Here is a 21,423-nt window from a genome sequence, read left to right as displayed (position 1 = left end):
ACTCCAGGGTTTCGTTTATTTGAGCACCGGATAGAGGGAGTTGCCTTGAAGCAACTGATAGGCATAGCTATCCAGGGCTCACTGGCAATTAGAACATTCCAGGAACTGACTCCCTCCGGGGCCCAGGGAAGCTCTGAATCTCTTCCCAGGGTGGTCCTCGCTGACCGCTGACATCTAGCCTGGTTCACTGCTCCGCGGTAAGGAGGGAGTCAGGGCTCTGCCTGGAGACAGGAACACAGCTGGGAGGCCGAGCATCCGGGTCCCGCGCCTGGATCTGTGGCGGGCATGACCTTGTAGGAGTCATTTCTCTTCCGAGAGCTCCAGTTTTCCCATGTGTGAAGTGGACGGGTTGGAAGTTGGTCTGGGCCAGCTCCGAACCTCGCTGGGAATCCGGGGCGGGGCTCACGAGGAAGATGTCTGAAGGGGATTCCACGGCAGGATCTCGTCTACTCAGATTCAGCCCCCTAATCTGGTGCCCTAACAGTGGACGCAGGTTCCCCCATTTTTTCGGCAGCCCCTCGCCCCGGCCGCTTCCTCCTTCTACGTTTCCTTCCTCTTCCTCCAGTGCAGGCAAAACCTCCACAGCTCCCTTTCCTTTCCTCCTTTGCAGTCTCCCCGCATCCCCGCGTCTTCCCTTCCTCCCAGGAAATGAACTGTCGTCTGCGCGCCCACCTTGGGGCAAGGCCACGGCCCGCGGCGGGCGCCCCCTCCCCCGGCGGCGAGCGCGGCGCGGCGGCCCCGCGGGCACCCGCCTTCCCATACCTTACATGGACAAATGCGTGCAGGCAAAGTCAGGAATTCAGGCCCCTGACGTCAGCCTCCAGCTCTCAGGGCACCGCACGGGAGACCGAGGGGAGGGGGTGGGGACGGTGGGGAGGAAGGAGGGGGAAAGGCACCAACCAGCAGCCGCTCCAGCCCTGCCGAAGTTTCACTTTTTGTCTGTGGGTTCGCTCCCGGGCCCCGTGCGAGCCTTCCTGGGATAAGTAGCTTTAGCGAGCGGGGGAGAGCCAGGCGCTGCAAGGTAAGGGCTGGCTGCGCGGCCGGGGGCGCGGGGCGCAGTGCGGTGCGCGGGGCCGGGCCTGGGGACAATGGGAGGGGGAGTGCCTGGGCACCTCCTCCTTCTCCGCTGCCTCCGCCTCCAGCCGCAGCCGCCGCCGCTGCTGCCCCGGCCGCCTCCTCCCCGAGGTATTTGTTGCAAATCCTCCTTCCTTCCCCCCACTCTCCGCCCGCGGGCGCCTCGGGAACCCCCAGCCCTCCCCGAGCGCGAGCGCCTCCGGGGTGGCAGGAGCGCGGGGCGCAGGGCGCCGAGCGCGCGCCCGGGCCGGGCCGCAGGGCCCGCGGTGCGGAAGTGCCGGCCGCAGCGTAATCATGGGGTGCACGCGTGGGGGAGGGGGACCCCGTGTTTTTCGGGAAGCGTCGACCGGGGGTTGGGCGCGGGTGGAGGCCTTCCCTGCGCGCCCCCTGCCCGGGCTTTTCAGGGCTCCCAGGGGGCGGGGCCACACCCAGCAGCTCCGAGCTTTCGCGGAATCACAGTTGTCACAGTGGAAGGGGCCTAGGAGCCCTCACATCAACTTCCCCCATTTTCCAGTTGGGGCAACTGAGGCCCAGAGAGGAGGAGAGCCTCCCCAAAGTCGCTCACTAGAGGCTGAGCCATAATTAAAATAAATGGCTCCCGACTCCTAGTTCCTTTTCTCCAAGCAGTTTTCCAGCGCCCACTGTGAGACCGCGCCATGCAGGGCTGTTGGGTCAGATGCATTTAGGGCCCTTACTCTGCCCTCAGGGAGCGTACAGTCAACCCGAGGAGCCAGACGTGACCCAAGGTTGAAGGTGCTAAGTGCTGGGGAAAAGGCAAGGGTAAAATTTCAAGGGGCTCGGAGAAGAGTTTGGTTTCCTCGTCCCTCAGGAAGCATAAGAGGCTTTGGAAGGATGGGGGGTTTTCTGAAGCCAGCCAGGCAAAAGGAGCGAGGCCTCGTGCGGGAGGCAACCGCAGAGCAGAGAAGACTCAAAATGTGGAGAGTGGGGATGGAGCTCTGACTGTTACTGTGCTGGGAGCACAGGGTTGGGAGGCGTGGGTACAGGAGATGAGATAATCAGTGGAATTGGGCCTGAGGGGTGTCTTTGGGACTTTGAGGTGCTGGGGGAGCTGAAAGAGCTTTGTGGCTTCCCTTCCCTTCCCAGTGATCCAATGTCTGCTGGCCCTCAACACAAAATGCAAAAATGTAGGTTCACGTTTGAGCTGCTTTTCTAGGACCAGACTCCCTTGACCTTGTGTCCAATCCCGGCTCTCTTTCCACCTCCTCCCCCTTTTCTAGTGCTTGCTTACCAATAAAACTCATTCTCACGAAGGTGTTAGTGACTTGGCAATGGCTCACCTCCCCCAGCACAAGAGCATTTTAAGAAAGCCTTTAAGTGGAAGGAGAGAAAGCAGCTGACACTCTCCTCTCCCCTGCATCCTCACCCTCCCTGCCCTTACAGATATAAAGGCCCAGAGAAGATGGGTGCCTGTTCTAAAGCCTACAGTGAATGATGGTAGCCGGTGGGAGGCCAGAACTTCCAGTAGGGTTCTCTGTACCCCATGACCAGCCTTCTTCCTTTCAGGGTCTCTGCCTGCACCAGGCTCAGTCAAAAGGAAGAATGTGTATTTTTTTTTTTTTAATCTCAGTATAAGAATACACTTTATTTTTATTTTTTAAATATACAGCAGGTTCTTATTAGTCATCCATTTTATACACATCAGTGTATACATGTCCATCCCAATCACCCAATTCATCACACCACCACCTCCACCCCCCCGCGGCTTTCCCCCCTTGGTGTCCATATGTTTGTTCTCTACATCTGTCTCAATTTCTGCCCTGCAAACCGGTTCACCTGTACCATTTTTCTAGGTTCCACATATATGCGTTAATATACGGTATTTGTTTTTCTCTTTCTGACTTACTTCACTCTGTGTGACAGCCTCTAGGTGCAAGAATGTGTATCTTGCATTTAATTTTTGCAAGGCAGTCCCCCAACACCAACACCCAGGCCTGCAGAGTCTAGAGTGTAGACTCTAGATGCGAGATAGGTAGCCGGGGTTGGCTGTCTGAATGGTAGGGGTGCATGCCTGGGGCCTTTGGGTCAGGCAGCTGCCCAGGGTCATGCTCCTTGTAAGCAGGGGGCAGGCCTAGAGCCGGCTTTGGGGATTGACAGAAGGAGGAGAAACAGCTGTGGAGCTGGTTACTATGATTGGGACTGACTGAGTAGGACCCTTCTTCGAGTGACATATGCCAGTGGACAGTCAGTTCCAGGCAGTGGGAGATGGGAAAGGAGGCTTCATTATGAAGGTCCTTAAAAATGCCAGGCATGGATATGACTTGATCATTTGAGGGTTTTGAGCAGGCTGGGACATGAGTGAGAGAGGCCATAATGCGGTCTAAGAATATTATCGGTGGGGTGTTGCTCATTTACCCCACGTGTATTACTGAGTGCCTGTTATGTGCCATTGGCAAAGATGAGAATTTTACGGCAGGGTCCTTATTTTATTGAGGCATATAAACTGTACATTGTATGTATTGAGGCATAAAAAGTACACTTTTTCACATTTTAATATCACTGAAATTGGGTTGTCTTATAATCACAGATGTGTCATAGTTGAGCAGCGCTTCATTCTAAGTTGATAATGGTACATCTTACCCTTGATGGTTAAGAGTTGATAAAATTTGTTGATCATGCCCTTTATGAATGTACAGTGCTTTGCACTTTATAAAAGTTTTTCATCAGATATTCCATTTGAATCTCAAAAGTCCCCTGAGAATTGGGCCTGGTGATCCTGTCATCTCGACTTTACCTCTTGCCCAAGGTCACAGAGCTAATTAGAAATGTGCTCAAAATGACAGCCTAGAACTTTGCCTCTTGATGTTAATATTTGACTTTGCCCTGCTGTGGAGCTAGCATGGGTTAATTAGGAATGGGAAGGTCAAATTGAATTTGATTTCAGAACTACGGCTGAAGATGGTGGAATGATGGTGGTTATTTTTCTTGGGGGGGTGGTTTGGCCAAGGGCAGAATGTAACTCATGAGGACTGGGAGGATCCCTTAGCCTAGAGATTTGCTGGATTAAATAGAAAATGGGCAGCGAGATAGAAGATGCCAGGTAACATAATAAAACCAGAGGATGGAGCATGCTGCTGTTTTTACACAGAACGGAGAGGAGCAGTGGATGAAGCACACAGGTTCTGGAGCCTCCCTTCTGTAAAGCAGGAACTGGCTAGCCCTGGGAGTGCAAAGATGAGGAGGACACGGTCCCTGTTCTTGGGGAGCACCTGTGTGTGTGTGTGTGGTGCTGTTCGAGGGCTATGTTTCTGCTGCACTGACGTCGTTCCACCTCAGGGAAGCTACCAGAGGGAGCAGTGTCTGAAGAGAATCTTTAGGGTTATATAGGAATCGCCCAAGTGGAAGAACAACAGGTAAGGGCTGAACCTGTTAGGCATATGCAGACAAATGTAGGGAAGGAGCATGGTGGTTGAGGCTGGTTTTTGCATGGTCAGCATGAACAGGGTGGTGGCAAATGGGAAAAGGGAGGACTTTCATTCTTTGCTAAGTAGATTTAAATTTATCTTGTGGGCTCTAGGGGCCATTAAAGGCTTCTCTAGAGATTTGCACGAAAACAAGGCTGGGCAAGGGCTCTGGAAGCATCTGTGGGATTAGGTATTGGGATGCTAAGCGCAGGAAGAAGAGTAACATATTTAGTAAGTGGTTGAGTGGAGCTGAGACTTTGACCCTGGGCAGTAATTAGGAGGCCTAGCTCAGCGTGTGCATTGATGGGTGGGGACTTTTCCTGGATAATGGCATTGGAAGGCAGCACCCAGCTGGAAGAAACCGAGGCGAGGAAAGGGGAGGTAAAGTTGTGATGCATGCAGGAAGCTTATCTGGGTGGAAATCCATGGGCTTGAAGGTGTGTGTGAAGCAGAGGTGGGGAAGGGAAGAAGGAATGGAATCGTGATGTGGGAGTCTGCTCTAGATGGCTTGGATGCGTGGAGGAAATGGCAGTGCCTTCTTAATGCGAGTCATAGAAATGGGCAAGGACACTGATGCGTTGATCAGGACCTCACCTCTCCTGACTTTCTACAAATAGGGTGGGTGGGTGGCCAGGGGGTTAATGGGATTCATGCTTGGAAGCAGGTAAACTACAAAATTGAGGCTAGAAAATGTTTATCTTTCGATCCTTCTTTCTTAATAATAATAACATAATTAAAAAAATTTGAGTACTTACCGTGTACTTATGTAATTCTCATACTGATTTATTAAAGTAGGTTTTATGATTATCAGTCTCATTTTGCAGATGAGAAAATGAGTTTGGTTAAATAAGGTTACACAACTACTAAGCGAAATGGCGAGTTTAGAACCTTTCCGTGATCTTCACCGCTCTCTCTGTGCCCACAGAAGGAAAAGTGGAAATTGTCGATGAAAATTAATCAGTCAATCTAAAAAAGAACTGGAAAATTTTATTCGATCCAAATTTGAGCATTATAACCCGGGAAGAGCATCTCAGAACACTCTGAGAACTGTTCCGCCTGTTAGAAGTCAAGGCATGGTTATATAAGCTTCTTGAGACAGAGGGCTGTACATCACATGATGTATTGATATTATCAACAGTTTACTTAATGCAGATCTAAGCATCATCCTGGTGGGTCATGTGAACCCTGCAACATCAAGAAGGAATGTTATTGAGGCGTTGTCTGGTTGATGCTAGGAGCATGTCGCTCTTGACTGTTGAGCAGGTATTCCTGCCCCTGGGGGAGGTCTGGTCGAATCGTAATGCAGACACTCGATGTGCAGTGCGGGGAGACAGGGGGCCAAAGGGCAGGGAAGCATTTTTATGTTTAAATTTTCTTGCCTTGCCATGAAATATGAATTTTATTTCACAAAGTCACCACTATCTTTCAATGTTCTTCCTCAGAATTTAACTCAGTACCCATTCCTTGGGCCCCAGCAGGACCATAATCCAGGGTTTCCCTGGGCAAGCAGGCTTTTCACTTCCACACTGGTGCTGCTTCAGCCCGGTCTCTCTTGAGATGCTGCCATTCCCTCTACCCTTTGGGTGTCTTCGCTCTGCAAAGCTAACTGGAGAGGACAGAGCTTCTCTAGCAAACATTGTTTCCTCCCCCCAACATTGCCTTCTCCCCAGTCTCTTGGAGTAATAAGGATTTGAGGTACCCCATAGAGAGGCAGTTGGGGAAATAGGATAACAAAGTAGGGGAGTGATGGAGGGTCTTGATCTCAGTCATTGCCCTTGATCTATGGCTCCTGGGACAATGTTCTCCGGAGTCGAGCCAGATAGCTCCTGTTGGATCCCGGCCTTCCCTAGGTCACGCAGACCTCTTCCTCCAAGAAGGCTTTCAGGCTCAGGACTCTGAGGGATCAACTAAGGTTCTTTCTGTGACCTACCCACCTCAGGTGGGTTATTTGCATTTTGATAACTTACAGGTAAGATATTTTCAGGGGCGAGAAGACAGATCCTAGGAATGGCACCCAGCAAAGTAAATAAGACCTTGGCTTTCTCTTCTTTGAACACCTCTCATCTCTGGTAACTTGAAGATGTTTAGTAACCGCTTGTTCACTCATTTAGAATGAGTAACATTTACTGATACAGAAAACCCAGCTAGTGCCATGAAGCCATTCCCAGACTCTTAGCCCCCTCGTACCCCATTTATATGTGTGATCACATGCATCTCTGTCTCTTGTGTTCAGTTCAGCACATCATCCGGGTCCTGAGTGATTACCCCATGCCAGACAGAAATGCTGGAAACTGATCTTACAAAGACAGCTAAGGCTCTGTCTTCAAGGATCTTCATTCCAGCCTAGGAGACAGACTGAAACAGAACATGGGAAGGCCCTACTAGAGTGATGAACAAAGAAATAATGGGAGCCGTGAGAAATGGCTGACTGACTACCTGGAAGAACAGGAAAAAAATGCTCATGGAGAAGAAGACATTGGGTTGGGTTTTGAAGGGTGAGTAGGGGTTATTATGGTGGACAGAGCTTTCTGGGCAGAGAGACCTTGAAATACAGGCACAGGCCTGAGGCCTAAGAGTGTTTGGGGGGTGTGTTCGGAGGTCACTGAGAAAGATGGGACTGGCCAGGGAGGGTTAGAGGGTGAAGGGCTGGCAGCTTGAGCTAAGGGTGATGGCAGCGGTGGCGGTGGGTAGGGAACAGGAGGGCTTTTGTTACTTTTTGAGTAAAGGAGGGTGTCGTTGGGTCTGTGTTTCAGAGAACTCTGGTGGCAGAGTGATAGCGGTTCTGGGCCAGAGGCGGGGACACCGCTTAGGGGGCTGCTGCAACGTTCCAGGTCAGGAAACACCGGCCTGCGTCAGAGTAGAGAGGGAAAAAGTTGTGTACTGTTAGAATCTTATCAGGCAGCTGAGTTCCTATTCTTGTCCTTCCAATTATTTGCCAGCTTATCAGCCTTGACTGGAGAAAGTATGGTATCGGCACCAAAGCTTGTAGGCAGTGGAAGCCACAGGCCGGCAGCCAGTTCATGCCTTAGAATTGCGGGCTGGGGCCTTGGTGGCCAGAGCGACCTGATTCCTCCTTTTGCTGGTGGGGAAACTGAGGCCCCAGGGAAGTGCTCAGTCACGCCCTTGTCCGCTGAGCTGGAGTTGGGTGTGGCCCTTACTCCCTTTCCTGCTCTGTTTCAAGGGTGTTTTTCATTCTTTCTCTGCTGAGCCTGGCTGGACACATTCCTTCCCCACCCCACCCCCAGGGGCTTTGCTTGGGAGCATTTGGGAGGGACTATAACTTGGAGATCATTGTTACTGGGCTTGAACCTTGTTCTTTGCACTTTGAAAACAAAGTGATTAAGAAGGTTCAGTTTCAGTCTGAGAGTGCTTTGGGGGTTTCTCTCTTTTTCTGCTATTTATTCCTGTCGCTTGTTTGCCGGAACCAAGCTTCTGCATGATAACTTTCAGGTTCTTTGCCTGTGGCGGCCCCCACCCTCATTCCCATTTTATTTTTACTTATTTTTGCTTTCCTAAAAGTTTTCAGGCTGCCAGCATTAGATCCCTTACCGGGTAGATCCTGCTGTGTTTTCTTTCCGTCTTAAACCTGCCCATCACAGCCCATCTCATAGAACCCATTAGTGTTTCGTAGCCTTTGTAGCACTTTTTATGTGGCGAATGCATTTTACGGTTGTTTTTTTTATTACTTAGCTCACAATTGCCATCCAAGAGATGCGTCGGCAGGATCAATCTTGTAAAAGTTCAGGGGTGAAGGAACTTCCCCTGTGGTGCTTAAGTGGTAGAGTGAGAATCAGACTCCCAGCTCTAAAGCTCCTGTCTTGTTCCTTCCTTCACTTCTGCTGGTGAGCAGGAGATAATTGATGTGAGAGTCTTTAGCAAGCCCTATACACAGGTGAGAAACTGTTATTATTTCATGGTGTGGTGATTGGTAGCATTAGCTGCCCGTCTGTGACTTTGGAAGGCACCTGAGAATCTGGTTGGAGACCCCAGAGCCCTGAGGATACGGGCTTCAGATGCTATCATTTCAGCAGTACCATCACCAACTTGGTTTTTGGTGTAAGAAAACAAAGACCTGTGTTTGAGTCACACATTAGCCCTGTGATCTTAAGCAAGTTCCAGAACATTCCTGAGCCTCAGTTACCTTCGATTTTAGATCATGTGATCTATCCCAATGCATCTGTGAGAACCAGACATTTCTCTGACAGTGCTTTAAACACGGTCGTATAGTGTGTAATGTGGCCGTGCAGTGGGCACACGTGGCTAATTCTTGGTGCCCAGCAAGGTGTCTAGCCCACAGGAATGGCACCTTGTCCTTCTAGAGGAGATTGTGGGATTTAGACCCAGGCAGCTCCAAGTTCGAGTCTTAGCCGTGCGACTTAAGGGAGGGTGCTCCCTGAGGTGGTCACGGCCGATCTGGTGTACTGACTGACTCATTTTCAGACTTCTTATTCATGAGGGCATCTCTGTTGACCACAGTCACTTTGCGAAGTGGGGCGAGTACCACAGACGTTCACAGGCATTTCCAGGCTATGCAGAGGGATGGTTTGTCACCAGTGAATGGCTGTCCAGTGTTTCTTCTTCTCCGTTGTGATCCTCCAACTCTCTCTTGGTGTTTTAATTTTTTAAATTTATTTTTATTTGAGAAAAATCGGCTGACATCTTTATTGCTTTGGGGAAGGGGGTCACCCAGGAGCTCTTGGTGCGCAGGTCCGCTTCCTCTTCACCGTCACAGGCTTCTGGCAGTGCAGGATGGCGCCGGCTCTCCAGGGGTCGGCCAGGCGCCAATCTGTGCGGTGCTTGTTCTTTTGGATCACGTGCCGGATGCTGCTGAGTGTGGCCTGGGCGTTCTTGTTGATGGTGGTCCGCACATAGGTGGCCGGCTTTCGCGGGCCGGATCACCGCTTCATCGCTACCATGACCGCTTTCCTATCTGCCGCCGGCTGCACACCCACAGTCTTGCGGTGAATGGGCCCGTTGTGGCGGAAGGAGTTGCGGGCCTTTAGGTTACTGGGTTTGGTGCTGTACGTCTCCTTGTTCCTCTTGATCAAGAAGCTGGAGCAGTTCCGGACGACCAGCCATTGCAGGCGCGCGGACATGGCGGCAGCTCCTCTGGTTGCGGAGGCTGGAAAGAGGCAGGCGGGGGGGCGGGGCCTCTCTGGGGTTTGGTTTGCGCTGTGTTTGCGGTCTGCTTCTAGTGCAGTCGTTGCTTCTTTCCCGGCCTCCCATTGAAGCCCCCAGTAGTTCCCATGGAAAGCTGGTGCTGAGGGGTGGTTCCAGGCCTTCCTCAGAAACTTGTATGGGAACCTTTCACGGGGCAGGTAAGCAAGAGGGTCAGGACAGGGCAGAGTTGTTTCATTGTCCTTCAAGAAGGGTGCTTTGGCCTCATTCCATCCCCACAGTGGGCACTTTTTCCGCTGCAGCCGTGGTCGGCATTCTTTAATCACTCAGGCCATCAGCCAGCAGCTTCGGAGAAGATGGCCGTGGGCATGTGTAGTGCGAATTCCTTGGCATTTTCAGGAGACCGCTTTTTGGGCGTTAAGGGAATCCTGTCTTTAATGTTAGTGTTGGTTTCCTTGTCTGTAAAAATGGCTGTAGCAACAGTACTTGATGCAGAGGTAGAGGGACCATACTTTCTGGTTTTGCCAGGACAGCCCTGGTTTATGCCTGTGTTCTGGTGTAGTATATACAGCGTCCCCTTCCACTCTCAGGTATTCTGATTGGAGGTCACCCTACTTGTTAGTACTGAGTGAGGTTGTGTAAGTCAGGGGTCCCCAGTCCCCAGGCCGTGGACCAGTACTGGTCAGCCGCCTCTTAGGAACTGGGCCCACAGCGGGAGGTGAGCGGTGGGCCAGGGAGTGAAGCTTCATCTGCCGCCCCCCATCGCTCACCTTACCGCCTGAACCAACCGCCCCCCCACCCCCCCCCACCCCGGTCCGTGTAAAAATTGTCTTCCAGGAAACCAGTCCCTGGTGCCAAAAAGGTTGGGGACCGCTGGTATAAGTAATATGTATAAGACCAGGACTAAAGTCAAATGTCAACAAATGTCTACTGTTTTTGTCAGAGGAGATGCTAGGTGCTCAAGAAATGTTTGTTCAGTGAACTACTTTTATAAAGGTAAAGTTTGAGGATGTTTGAAGGGAATGTCTAGCTTGTAGGCAGTTAGACTTTATTAGGTTGATAAAAATGTGTTAGTACCTGTTTAGAATATAAAAAAAACGCCAGGAGAGTGGTACGGATGGAGGGCTTATTGAGTTCTCTGGAATGTGTGCGGAAGCTTATTGGAAGGGCTGGGCCTTGGAATAAACATGGAAGGACAGGAAGGCTTAGTCCAGGATGTGATGGGGCAGCTAAATTGCTCTGGCTACTTATAGTTAAGAAATAAGATTGAATCTCTGTCCATGTGTGTATTTTATATGTTTATTTCTGGCCACACCACACGTGGGATCTTCGTTCCCCGACCAGGGATTGAACCTGGGCCCTCTGCAGTGGAAGTGCAGAGTCCTAACTACTGGACCACCAGGGAAGTCCTCATGTGTGTAATTTAACTGGGTTTTTAAATCTATTATTTTCTAGCCGATGGCCCATCTTGATAAAGATCTTTAACTGTAACTGTGGCAGCTTAATGCGGTACCAAGTTCTGTGCCAAGAGGTCACCAGAGTAACTTATTCTTCTAATGAGTTTCCAAAGAATATGGTTCTTGCTTAGTTCCCAGGAAGAAAAAAAAAAAAACCAGAAATTAAAAAAACTTAATTGGCACCTAGAGCTTCTGTCTTGTTTGATATGAAAATGAATCATTTTCAGGAACTGGAGGAGGGAGTTACTACCCAGAGGGCAGGGTGTGCCCTGGTAAGCGGCACCTTTTCTTAGAATGAGGTGAAAGGCAGGTCAGCTTTCCTGTAGTCTGGTTGTTTCCAAACTGGACTTCTCTTCTTGGCTGCAGCAGCTTCACTTCATAGGAACTATGAGGGTTCCAGTAATGACAGCTGGACAGGACCCTCCAGATACATCTGTCCATCGGTCTGATGTGTTTGTGTGTTCATTCATTCCACACCAGGTGCTGGGTGTACCTGTGAATGAATGAGTGAAACTCTAGTCTGGGCTTGGGCGATGGAAACACGAATGCTGTGCCACCCCTGCCTCCAGAGGTCATTTAAATAATCAAGAGAGGATGTAAAAGTATATGGAAAAAATATCTGGTGACTCTAATTGAATGACGACTAACTCTAGGGACCCTGGGGAAACTTCACAGATAAAAAGACTATCATTTGATTGGGCCTTGAAGGATGAGTGGGGATTTGTCTAGTGGGCTAGAGGAGGAGGGGGGTCATTGAGCAAGGGAAATAACACAAACAGGTGAGAAAGTGCATGGCACCTTGGAAAACTGGAGTCATTGGGGATGGGCTGTGGAGTAGAGAGGCCATGGAAATGAGGGTGCAGGGGTGGGCTGGGATGTGGATTGGCAAAGGTCTAGATTGCTGACTGAGGACTTGAGACTGCGCTGTGGAAGGAGCATCACGTAGGGAAGGGAGATGATTGGATCTGTGCTTTAGAAAAGTGATGGGTTATGGATGGTTGGAGGGGCCTGGTACTGGAGATGGTGAGATGTGCTGCTGTAGTCCAGGTACCAGATAAATGGAAGCTGAAATGAGGTTGAGGCATTGGCTCTGAGGGACAGTTCACAGGTGGAATAGAGGTCGCCCAATCTCCTCATTTAAACAAGAGGAAACCCAGGCCCTGAGCAGGTAACACATACAGAGTCCACAGCCCTGGTTCCATCATAACCCCCAGGTGATCCACCCTCTGCCCAGGGTACCAGGTACCTAGTTGCTGAGATAGCCGTTTGTCAAGGGGAAGATCTCCGTCACTTATTATCTTTTAAGAGTTCCATGGAATCTCTTAACTCTGAATGAAATTGGCTCTTTCTAGAGTTATGGAATCTGTGATCACTGGAGCTAGTCAAGCAGTGGCTGGTGGGGATGTTACAGTGAAAACTCAGGCAGTGGTTGAAGACTTGGTCTAGGATATCTTTGAGGTCTATTAACCCTGACTCTTTTTTTTTTTTTTAATTCCTTCCTTCCTACCTCCTTCCCTCCTTCCCTTTCTTCCTTCCTTGGAGAAGATACTTATAACGGTCTTACCTGGGGCTCCTCTCTCCATTTGGTTCCTCAGGATGATTTTAGCCAAATTGGACAAAAGGCAGAGAGAGTTAAAAATGGATGATTAGGCACTAAGAATGGTGGGCCATAGTTCATGCAGAGTCGTGAGGGAATAACCATTTTGGGGGCAGCAAGTTAATACTCACCAGGGAGACCTTTGTCACCTAGGCCAGCCTCCATGATCCTGATCAAAATGGAATGCACCATACAGTTAATGATGCTTTCGACCAATCGCCATTTTTATAGTGCTTTACAGTTAATCATGTGTTTTCCTACAAATTACAGGTAAATCCTCACAATAGTCCTGTGAGCAGTTATTATTATTGTTCAAGTTTTACTATCAAGAACGTGAGGCTGAGAAAGATTAAATGACTTGCTCAGGGCCCCAGCTAGCCGGATGTTGAACCAGGACTTCAACTTGAGGTTTTTATTTGCACAATTTTGGATTCCTCCTATTCCCAGCCTGCGCAGATCCCCAAGACAGGCTCTAGCTTTATTCCTATTGATAACCTTAAATCCATTGTGGATCCTGATATAAGATAAGGATTTAATCAGTGCTTGCTGAATGAACATGTGAATGAATAATATAAATGAAGTAATAAATGACAACTTGAGTTTTAAGAATATCTTTAGTAATAAAAAAACCTAATTGAGCTCCTCTAAACATTAATTAATCTGTTATCAAAAGACAATGAGAAAGAACTCATTTAGAATACATTTACTCAACTTCATTAAAAAAAAAAAAAAACACGCCAGTAAAGCTCCCACCAAAACTCTTTTACCTGAATACCTCTCTCTGATCTTTTAGGGGACCATAACCCTGATCTTAACCCCCCCGAAAGGGCACGTCCACTTCTCCGTTTGTGTACAATGTTTCCTTCCACTTAATATTATTACAAGAAAAGCTCTTTCTTCTTTTGGCCTGGTCTTTATCTTTTTTATAAATGTATTTTATTTTTTTTATTTATTTATTTTTGGCTGCATTGGGTCTTTGTTGCTGCGCTCAGGCTTTTCTCTGGTTGCAGCGAGCGGGGGCTACTCTTCGTTGCGGTGCGCAGGCTTCTCATTGCGGTGGCTTGTCTTGTTGCGGAGCTTGGGCTCTAGGCGCGCAGGCTTCAGTAGTCGTGCGGCGCGCGGGCTTAAGTTGCTCCACGGCATGTGGGATCTTGCCGGACCAGGGCTCGAACCCGTGTCCCCTACATTGGCAGGCGGATTCTTAACCACTGCGCCACCAGGGAAGCCCTATATTTATCTTTTATATAACTAAAGATTTGTTGAAATTGACTTTACCCGTGTGGACACTAGGATAGTTTTTAGTTTTTAAAGAAATTTAATACAATTCAATATGTTAAAACATGCATTGTGAACATCAGTGGACAAATAAATAGCTTTTACTTCCTTCTAAATTATTTCCTGAAGACAATGATTTCTTTGGCACTTCCACTTTCCCGCACATCGGTTACCATTTTGTCCCTTGTGTTTTGTGGTTATGTGACTATGTATCTTATCTCCTCAGGGATGTAGGAGAAAATGCGTGTATGGCTGGAGAGTCAGACAGGTTTGGGTTCAAATCACGGCACTGTATCTTGATAGTTATATAATCATACTGGTTACTTAGCCTCTCTGAAACTCCAACTGCTCGTCTGTGAAAGAGGATAATAGTGCCTTCCATGTAATGTCATTGTGGAAAGGATTCCGTGGTCAGGGTAGGAAAGCACTGAAGCCTGCCATGTGATCTGCTGAAAAATGCTATCATTTCCCTCTTTTCGCTCTTGTCACCCACCAGATGATAAGGCAGCCAAGATCCTTTCCTTTGTATTTCCCCATAGAGTATGACCCATAGCAGGTAGACCTTAAATACATGTTTATCAGCTGGCTAAATAAGTTTTAAGTTCTTTCAAAGGAGAATTGTAGGCACAAAGTACTGAATAGTTCTATTACTTTTCATGCTGGTTGCTATTCAGCCTCCAGAAAGACTGTGCTAATTTGCAGAGTCATTAGCAGTGGGTGAATCTACTGGTTTCTCCATGTCTTCCCTAGAATTGAATTTTATAACTTTACATTTGTCTCTGCTAAATTAATATGTAGGAAATCATATTTCATTATTGTTTCAATTTGCATTCCTTTAATTACTGAAAAAATATCCTGAGAATTGGTTTAGAGTTTGTGTGTCCCCTTGCGTGAATTCTCAAATGGCAATATTTAAAAATGGTCTGAGCTGGAGAAGGTTCATATGAAAGGGCTAAAAATGTTTAGTGTTTTGAGTTGCCTAAACTTTAGTTTATGTATTCATTCATTCAGTCACTCAGTGTTTATTGAGCACCTGCTATGTGCCAGGCACTCTTCCAGGGGCTATGCATACCACAAAGAAAAAAATAAGTGAGTAAAGTCAGCGATCTCCACTCCAGCCTCCTCGTGTAATATGTGTGGTGGCTGAGATCTAGAAAAAAGAGATTAATTACCAAAGTCATTCAGCTTGTTCAGTAGCAGAGCCAACCATTTATTTGAACAGTAATTGTGATATTGTATGTTTTGTATCAGTAGCCTACATTGAGAAAGCAGAGTCCTGAGTTTTGATTTAGAAAATATGATCACCCGGTTCTTCAGTCTCTTATATAACTCCTTCCTAGAGCTCTTTGCCTCTTATATTTACATTCATTCTTAAATGAGCACACTTATGATTATTTATTTTTTTAAAGATTTTTTTCGATGTGGACCATTTTTAAAGTCTTTATTGAATTTGTTACAATATTGCTTCTGTTTTATGTTTTGGTTTATTGGCCATGAGGCATGTGGGATCTTAGCTCCCTGACTAAGGATCGAACCTGCACCCCCTGCATTGGAAGGCGAAGTCTTAACCACTGGACCACCAGGGAAGTCCCCAGCACACTTATTATTCAAATAGGACTAGAAAACAAAATTACCCCATCTAAGCCGTTTAGACCAACTGTATGAACCTTTTTGGACATGTTTTTGGTAAATGGGAAGAAGGTGACATATTTCTCTATCAAATAAAGTAGTCAATTTAGTTTTAATAAGGCAGTTATCTTCAGGTAATAAAAGTTCAACTAACTTGCCATAACTATCTTGTTTAAAGTCAATTAAGAGCCTCATATACCTCACTTGCTGGGCAAAATTTAATAGAACTTCAGTTAAGCATTTATTGCTTATTTAATTCAAAATTAAGTTAATCACCACAGTTGGTAACAAGCACTGAGCATTAATTAACATTCAGCAGACTATCTTATGAAGTCTAAATTAGATACAGACAGGTCTTGTTTATCCCCATCAGTTTGCAAACACCATTTCCCCACCTCTCACCCCAAAGGGCCTTTGGTTTTCCCATGGCTTTCCTCTTCTGATTTGTCATCTTCATTTTCATCTGCTTGACACCCAACTTGGGTAAAGGAGGAGGAGAAGAGGTAGGAGTCTATTGTGTTATGGGAACTTCTGGCTTGGGGAGCAGCTGAGAAATTTTTCTGTTCCATTCCATTGCATTCCATTCCATTGCATTCCATTGCATTCCACTGCATTCCATTCTTCAAGAATTGTTGAACACATTCTCTGTGTAAGACATTCTTTTGGACACTTAGGAAGATACAGAGGAGGTCATGTTGACATACTTGGTTTTATTTTCTCATCTTAGAAATGAGAGGACTGGATTTAGTGCATTCATTGAACGCGTATTTTTTGGCCTACATCTTGTAAGGCACTCTGCTGGGTGTCAGAGATACCATGATGATTTAGACAAGGTCCTTGCTGTTAAGGAAGACATGTAGTCTAGTATGAGACGAGCAGTAGTGGAAATATTGGATAAGGTGCTCCTGTAGAAGCTCTGAGGTCCCTTATTGTTCTATGAGAAAAGGTCTTGTAGCCAAGAAAGTTTGGCAGGTTAAACAGAATTAAATGGGTATCTTTACTGTGGGACTTTTCTGAATCTTTAGGAAACTAATGTGCATTGTGACTCCCCGAGAGGTTTGTTCTCAAAGTTTTAGATCCTAGACTCTCTGCATCACCAGCTTTCACCCCGCCCCCGGACGTTTCTTGGTCTTAGTCTATCAATGTGCTTTGGGAAAAGCCGCTGTGAGCCATGGATCCTGTCTCTCAGCATCTCAGCCTAGCAGGGGTACTCAGGCATGCACCCTAGTAACCCATACAGGGTTGGAAGTTCTAATTTGTATGAAAGGTGTGCAGAAAAAAGTGGGTGATTTCAGACATAGGGACTTTTGGCTGGGATTGAAGGTGTGAAATCAGAGCAAACTTTCCTCATAGAGGAGAGTTGGGCTTGCGAGAGAGACACAGTTTGTGTAAGTGGAGAGGTCCGGAGGATTGCTGAAGAGTCATCGGGAACAGAACAATTGTGAAATTCTGACATGGCTGATTTGGTTGAGCCACCCCAGCATGTGGATACAACTTAGACCAATTTTTGTTATAGCCTAAATCTGGAGAGGTAAGAGGCGGCAGATTTTTTGGTGCAGGACTGTCTGCTCTTTAGGCCTTGTTCCACCGAGTGACTGCCCATCTGCGGGAGGGATCCCTTCTGTAAGGCATCCTGACACCGTCTGGGGTAGAGCGTCTGCCTTGTGAAGAGGCGTCTCTGCTTCTTCATTGACAGCTTCAGTCTGGCAGGTCCGGTTTCCATTTGCCTCATCACATCCCACACTCTCCACCTTTCCTTCCAACCTAGCGTCCCTTGTTCTGATGAGTCACCTGTGTCTGCGTTTTTTCATTCTTATCCATCTGTATCATCCTCTCCGTCTGAGGCAAGCTGCCCTTTATATTCTTCCTGACAAGTCATTTACTTCACTTGAAATAGTGCTACGAATTTTCTCCTGTCCAGGAGCAACCAGCAGATGGAACATGCTGGATGAAGTGGAGGATGATCTACAGATCTGGTCCTCCATAGCAGGGGAGATTTGCCCTCAGTTTGGGTTCTTTCAGTACGCACCTTGTTAACCATGTCTGTACGGAAGGGAGCACAGGCAAAGGAATGGGGAGATCTGGGTTCTGTTTCTGGGCACGAGTTTTTCCCCTGTCTGAGCCTCAGTTTATCCATCTGTGAAATGTTAGGTGTAGGCCCAGTGTGCTCTCAGGGTGCTTTCAACTAAACATGTTGAGTGTTAGCATTTGCTAAGTCAACATTTGCTGGAGTCAGTCTGGGCTGTTTGATGAGACATATTTTGGAGCCTGGAAATGGGCAATGGGCACAGCTCTATGTCCATACATGGGAGGTGTGGTTCTCCTATGCCCAGCCTCCAACTGGATTCATTTTCCTTATATTGCCTGTTACATTTTAGTCATACCTCCTTCTCCTCTGCCACTCAAGCTTACCTATTCTTTGCCAACACTCTCCCTGCTGTAAATGTCCCTCTCCTGTTGCCCAACTGGATGGCCAGCCCCCCCTTAGATTCCTTTTTCCCTTCTGGCTCTGCCCGTGGAGGGTGTCCACTCTGGAACCTTCTAAAGACAAATGACTACCATGGTGGGGCAGATTGGGGAATGGCGGTCCTGGCCAGCTGCAGATCTTTTCATGAGACTGTCTGTTCTTCAGAACTCTTTCTCTATTGAACAGATACTCTTCAATGAACGAGACCAGTCTTGCCTAGAGGGAGCCCACAGTGGCAGTGAGAAGCTTTCTGATGTCTCGTTGACACTTGATGGAAACCATAGTGAGTGAGGAACATTATACATTGGAGAGGAAGGTTTTTTTGCTTTCTAGAGCTGGGCGATGCACTCTTAGGTCCTCGGCATGGACTCTTAGGAAAACTAATCACTTGGAAGCTGAAGCTTGTTTTGCAGACCTAGAAAAGGCAGCCTGCATGTTTCATTTCACCATCTACCTGGACAGACACTTTAGGGATGAAAATGTCAGCAGGAAGCCTGGCAAGTGACACACCAGAGGCCATAACATGGGCTGGTAGTGCAAATCATCAAGAATGATGTGTCAGGGAGCACAAGACACAGCACAGGCCCAGAGATGTCATTCACGTGTGGAGTCGCCATTGGTAATGGCAGCGAGGTTTGGTTCTGCTCCAGGAAAGATTTTCCAAAGTTAGGAATTTACCTTGAGAATCCTTTGGTTTCCTCTTCTTTGTATTAAACATAGCCCTCACCTCTTGGTCTTTGTGATTAGTTCTTTGGACTTTCCCAGTTATATAGGCCTACTTGAAAAAAATCCAGAAACGTTTGAAAGCTTTGATCTGTGTAGCGCTTTAAGAGCATGGCCTTTGGAGCTAGGCTGCATCCTGGCTCTACCATTACTACTTTGACTTGTTACTCAGTCTCTTTAGGATTTTGTTGCCTTATCCACAGAATGGGAATAAGACAATTACCTATCTCCTTGTTGTGAGGATCAAGTGAGCTATGTCAAGCCTTTAGAACAGAGCCTGACACATGCCAAGTATCCATTAAATATTGGCTGCTGTTATTATGTGTTATCCTTACAAAGTCAGCAAATTGTGAGTTGGAAAAGATATTAGAGATGAATGAGGTTTTGTGGGTTCTTTTTTCTTGGTTTTTTTTTGTCTTTTTAAATAAACTTCATTTCGGAATAGTTTTAGGTTTGCAGAATAGTTGTAAAGATTGTACAGAGAATTTCCATACACCCCTTACTCAATTTCTCTCATTTTTGACATCTTACATTAGCATGGTACATTTGTTAAAACTAAGAAACTGACATTGGTACATGGCTATTAACTAAACTATAGACTCTATTTAGATTTCACCAGTTTTTCCAGTAATGTCCTCTTTCTTTTTTGCAGGATACAACCCAGGGTACCACACTGCATTTAGTTGATATCTCCCTTGCCTAGAGTGGCTCTAAACTTTCATTTTTTTTTTCAATAGTTAGGGAGGGATTCTTTATAGAAAAGCCTATTACAACAAGTAATGCTGAAGGAATAAACTGGAGCAGCTGTGGATGAAATGGGGCAGGACGTACCCGCCTTTCTTGCCCTTCCCTGCTTTTTCTATTTGAAGAGGCTCTGGTAAAGCAGGGCTGAAGTGTCAGGGCTTAAGTGTCACCATAATCCAGTCTCCTTGTTTTCATGGGAGGAGACAGACCCCTGAATGGGGAGTGATGATGCTGCGCGAAACTGGAAGCCCAGAGAAGGTCAAAAAAGGATCATGGAACTATCCCAATCTTGTCTCTGCTGTTGAATGGATGAGTGAGCAACAGTCAGGGACTCTGGAAGATCTGGGTTTGGACCCAGGCTCTTCCACTACATGCCTCAGTTGTTCTTATCTTAAAGTGTGTTCGGCGGTCGGTGATGCCTCACCGTACTTAATACTCACAAAGTACCACCCTTTTCCTTGTGAAAGTTACATGAGCCAAGATGCTTACTTTTAGTATAGCCTGAAACGTAGTAGGTTCTCAGTAAATGTTTGAAAAAAAAGAAGCTTTGAAAATTAGGGAACTTTATCATTAGAACTGATTTCAAGAAGATGGGGACAAATTGATACGAAACCAAAGCTAGTCATTCATAAGGAAATCTGCGACACTCAGAAATGGAACCAGTGTTTGAGTTGCTGATAAGTGGGGTATATACTGTCTGCTTTTATTCTTGGAGGCTTTTATCATATAATACAACATTATGTTGCAGTCTGACTTTCACACAAATTGGATCCCAAAAGTTCTTATAGGAATTAAAAATACAAACTCGTGGGCAGTATGTGTTTTATAAATTACAGAAAACAGTAGTGTAACGACATGGCATAGTAAGTACAGTGAAGCCTGCGGCAGGCACTGGTACCCAGGATGAGGCGAGCAGGTGTCCGGCGTCGTGCTCAGTGCCAGGAGAGATGGAGGGAGGCCATCTCCAGCGGGGAGGCCGGGTGGAGAAGCTGAAGGCGTCCAGGCAGTGGCAAAATCCTGGAGAAGTAAACCCTTTGTATATCTTTAAAAGATTTTTAAAATTTTAAATTTGAAAGACTTAACTTGTTAAGAGTAGTTTTAGACTCACAGCAAAAGTGAGAGGAAGGAACAGAGATTTCTCACATGCCGCCTGCCCTCTACACATGCAGAGCCTCCCCCATTATCAACATCTCCTACCAGAGCGGTATGTTTGTTGCCATTGGTGAACCCACGTTGGTACATCGTTATCACCCAGAGTCCATAGTTTACATTAGGGTTTACTCTCAATGTGGTACGTTCTGTGGGTTTGGACAAATGTATAGTGACGTGTATCCATCATTATATCATACAGATTATTTCACTGCTCTAAAAATCCTGTCATCTGCCTATTCATACCTACCTCTCTCCCCAAAACCTGGCAACCACTGATCTTTTTATTGTCTCCACATATATCCTTTTTATCCAGCCATTTATGGTTGTGTTGACTGGGACCAACTGACTTTTGGAACCTAACCTCCATTACTTTCCCTCACTCTTGCTTCATCATAACGTTTTCTCAGTCTGGATTGCTGTTTTCTGCCATCATCACCTGTTTGAATCCAAATTGATCTTCAAAGCCAGCACTTCCTCCATGAAACAGGCCTTGATTTCCATCCTTTGCCCCTAAGCAGGAAATAATCCCTTCATCTTATGATCTCCATGGCCCTTTATCTGGACTGCATGCAGGGCACTGAGCACTTTTTACTTTCTATTGTAGTTATTTGTGTTCCTATCTTGTTTGGGGTCTTTAACTTCTTTAGGACATTCATTCCCGATCCTCTGGAATCTGGCAGACGTATAGCAGACACTTGTCGAATGGATGGACGGATGCATGGATGGATGGATGGATGGATGGATGGATGGATGGATGGATGGATG

At 46.9% G+C, this 21,423-nt stretch overlaps 1 protein-coding gene and 1 non-coding gene across 4 annotated transcripts in view; one reads left to right on the top strand and one right to left on the bottom strand.

The window, feature by feature from the left end:
* The first annotated feature begins 843 nt into the window (after positions 1-843).
* Positions 844-21,423, top strand: part of LPP (LIM domain containing preferred translocation partner in lipoma) — a 682,060-nt gene continuing 661,480 nt past the window's right edge. The window contains exons 1-2 of one of the 3 annotated variants that reach the window (XM_029215422.1): positions 844-1,021; positions 6,730-6,991. The gene's annotated coding sequence lies outside the window, so the exon portion shown is untranslated. Of the gene's footprint in view, positions 1,022-1,132; positions 1,186-6,729; positions 6,992-21,423 lie in introns of those variants that run through there. The other 2 variants (XM_029215421.1, XM_029215424.1) reach the window with 2 other exon arrangements.
* TRNAG-UCC lies at positions 10,947-11,019 on the bottom strand. Its single transcript has one exon. It is a non-coding gene; the product is annotated as a tRNA-Gly (tRNA).

This window comes from Monodon monoceros, unplaced genomic scaffold (assembly GCF_005190385.1).
Source record: "Monodon monoceros isolate NGI ecotype Baffin Bay Population unplaced genomic scaffold, NGI_Narwhal_1 Super_Scaffold_11, whole genome shotgun sequence".
Taxonomy (NCBI): domain Eukaryota; kingdom Metazoa; phylum Chordata; class Mammalia; order Artiodactyla; family Monodontidae; genus Monodon; species Monodon monoceros.
Note: the sequence above shows the minus strand (reverse complement) of the source record. Positions and strands in the feature narration are given on the sequence as shown.